This window comes from Papaver somniferum, chromosome 2 (assembly GCF_003573695.1).
Source record: "Papaver somniferum cultivar HN1 chromosome 2, ASM357369v1, whole genome shotgun sequence".
In the NCBI taxonomy this organism is placed as follows: domain Eukaryota; kingdom Viridiplantae; phylum Streptophyta; class Magnoliopsida; order Ranunculales; family Papaveraceae; genus Papaver; species Papaver somniferum.
In genome coordinates, this window is record NC_039359.1 from 145,474,020 (window position 1) to 145,477,335 (window position 3,316).

Here is a 3,316-nt window from a genome sequence, read left to right on the forward strand (position 1 = left end):
TTTTTATTAATCCCTTGACCGTTTTATTTAGGGAAGTTAATGGTGTTAATTTGGTGATAATTAAGAGTGATTAATTATTGAAATTCTTGAATACAAGAAAACAGATTTTTGGTTGAAAACAAAAGGTAGAGAGTTTTCATCTTAACGTTTTTTGGAGTTCTAAAACAAAAATAAAATTTTTTGAGAGAAAGAGAACTAGTGTGTGATCATCACTTGTTTTCGACAAGTTTGATTTTGAGCAAGAATAAAAGTGTACAAGTATCACATACTCTCAAAGTGCAAGAGTGATTGTGAAAGAGATTTACTCGGCTGTTTTATCCTGGGACGACGCGACATGGAAGAACTGTTTGCACAATTTTGGGCAGAGCCGCGAAACGTCTTAAAGAGAGCGACCTGGTCGTGACTCGGCCATGATTTGTTTGGTTCATGATTGTTTTGCAGGCGGATTTCGGCAATTGTTCCAACAGGGAGTGACTAACAAAATCTTTCGGATTCCGGTGGTTATGATGGCCTAACCACACCGTACTATCCCATTCCTTTTATTTGTCTCTTAGATAGAATACAAGCTTAAAGGGGCAATTATCCTTCCTCGTACGAGTCTTGTATACCATATTAGTCTTCTTTGGATATACATAACCCTTTCTCTTATAGCTATCCTTCTTCTTGTATTGCCCACTTTTCTCACAAACCATCCCAAAACGATTATCTGAACGTTGGGTATTCCTCACTAACACATACATGTTCTTAAGAGTCGTCTCTTTTGCCCAAGCATTGCTTCCTCTGGAGATTTTATTCCCTACATAAGTACAACAATGGGAGATTATAAGGTTAATTACAAGCAATCCCCACATAAAGTTATAAAAACTAGGTGAAAGTATTGTTTGGTAACATACCGGAGGCATTTTATAGTATTCGGACATATCCGGACCAAGCGGTTAGAATTTGTTAGATCAATGTATGTCACAATCTAAGGAATGAATGAAAAGAAAATTGAATTAGTTCCGAATAAAATTAAATTACTATGCCGGGTACTAGTTCCGGCATGCTCGACGACAGTAACGCCAAAACAACCAAATCCGGAAACATGTGACGGCATCCTCGAATAATTTTCCGGCATTCCTGGATTCGCAATACCGGCATGCTCGATATGCAAAGTTCCAAGCTGATATATCGTGCCGGCTTTGTCCATAATTTATAAACCATGCCGGTAGTCGGTGCCGGCGTGCTCAATAATTTATATACCACGCCGGTATTTAAGTTCAAAAATCTTTGACTCCTGAATGTTTTTCTTGTGGTGTCGGCATATTAAAGTTAGGAGTGAACCATGCCGGTTTGGATATTCCATGGAATATTCGGTGGTAGGTAAAAAGTTAACTGCGTGTCGGCATGGATTCTTTTGGTTGAAGACCACGCCGGCAAATGTTTCAAAATGGGGGATATTTTCCTCCGGCATGGAAATAGTATGAATACCGTTCCGGTTCTATTAGTGTCGGCGTGGTATTCATACTACGAGTATGCCGGTACCAAGCTTTTTCAGAGAAAAAATGGCGGTTTCAAAAAAAAAAAATCATTCGAACTCTTAGCAGCATTACCTGTGTGTTGGGGATGCTTGTATGTTGAACTTGTTTACTTAATTGGGTTGGTTCTTCGAAAAACACTTCATGCTCACGAAAATCATGACCCAAGGGTGTTGGTTCATCATATAATTCTAATTGTGAGTTGTTATCATTAACCGAAGATTGAAGATATAATTGTTGTTGTACTTGAGCTAAAGATTTAGCAGGTGCAATTCTTTCCTCACAATCATCTTCCATTTGCACAAAAAAAATTCCACTCAAAAATATTTTCCCCTCCTTCTACTCTCACCTCACTCACACAAATTCAAATAAAAATAAATGCTAATCTATCCCCCAAATACTTAAGATTTTACTAATTATTATTAACCACTAAACCTGATTAGTGAGTGCTAGATTAGGAATTAAAAAAAATAATTACATAAGGGGTAAGGGTGCACACGGTACGGTTCGGCTCGGTTCCTGCCCAGGCCGAGTACCTGTACCTCCTTAGGCTCGGTTCCAAAATTTTGGACCGGTACCTGTACCTTGTACCTCGGTTCCGGTACCATTCGGTACACGTACGGTACCAGGTACGGTTCCGGTACCAATCGGTACTTTCTGTCAGAATTCAAAGACAGATTTTCCTGTCATTTTTCCATACAAATTGAATTCTAGGTTGAAATGTTAGAAAGAAAACACACAACAATAGTCTCACACGACATTCATAAAGTGCAAGAACACACTTTCAGATTCAGCTACCAAAAAACATTCAGTATTAATGTGTTCTTTCGGACTTACAAATTTGAAATAGCCTGATTCAATTTCACTATAACTCAACTCATACTAGATAGAAAAAGAGTCAACCCAAACAAGAAAAATTCTGGATCTATCGATTGGATCCGCTAGCTTTCTTCGCTTACTGGTCACCCGGAAGGGTTTTGATGATATCAGAATCACCTGGAGAACAGAACAGAAAAGAAAAAGAAGTGTCAGGAAAAAGAAGAAGATTTAGTAAACATATGAAGACAAATGATATTTCCGTCTCACCTGGATCAATGATACTAAGGCATGAAACACGGTAGTATCGTCCACAAGATGTTCCCAAGTCGACATTGTCTGAAACAAACGACAAGGATTCATCAGCATGAAAGATAACTATTAACTCCGAGACAATTACGACACCGCCAACCAAAACGTTGAAGTCAGAAAGACAAATACATGGAGACATTATCAGCTAATTCCAGATGACAAAATAAATCGGTTAAGATGGAACATCTACTTTATCCAAACAATTCATGTCCATCAAAATGGTACAATCCAAAATACTCAACAGGAGTTAAAGCAACAGGAGTTAAAGCAACAGGACTAGAAAAAGTTGTGCATGCCAGATCAATAATATGGCTGGAAACTAACAACAACCTACAATGATACACCTTGGGAATGAACGCAACATGTACATCTGATAAACAATGTATGGTTACAGGGAAAAAGATTGATTGTTGCAAAACGCAAATAAGTCGCAATACTACTGACTCACAACATGTTTCTCAAGAAAACAAAGCTTAGCTGTTTAAATGCAACAACAATCCAAAACCCTAGAATTGGTCATGCAAATCATTATGTTATAAACTTATAATCAAACTAATGAAGCTCAAATTAAATGATACAGATGACAGATCTAGATTGCATCTTACCTAATCAAATGATTAAGGAATCAGAAGATTCAGAACAAATAGATCGAGATTTCGGGTACCCAATTC

At 37.8% G+C, this 3,316-nt stretch overlaps 1 long non-coding RNA gene across 1 annotated transcript; it reads right to left on the bottom strand.

Moving 5' to 3' along the window:
* Positions 1-2,306: 2,306 nt before the first annotated feature.
* LOC113354076 lies at positions 2,307-2,672 on the bottom strand. Its single transcript, XR_003361665.1, has 2 exons — positions 2,604-2,672; positions 2,307-2,513 (listed from the first exon to the last, which is right to left on the bottom strand). It is a non-coding gene; the product is annotated as an uncharacterized LOC113354076 (long non-coding RNA).
* Positions 2,673-3,316: the final 644 nt, after the last annotated feature.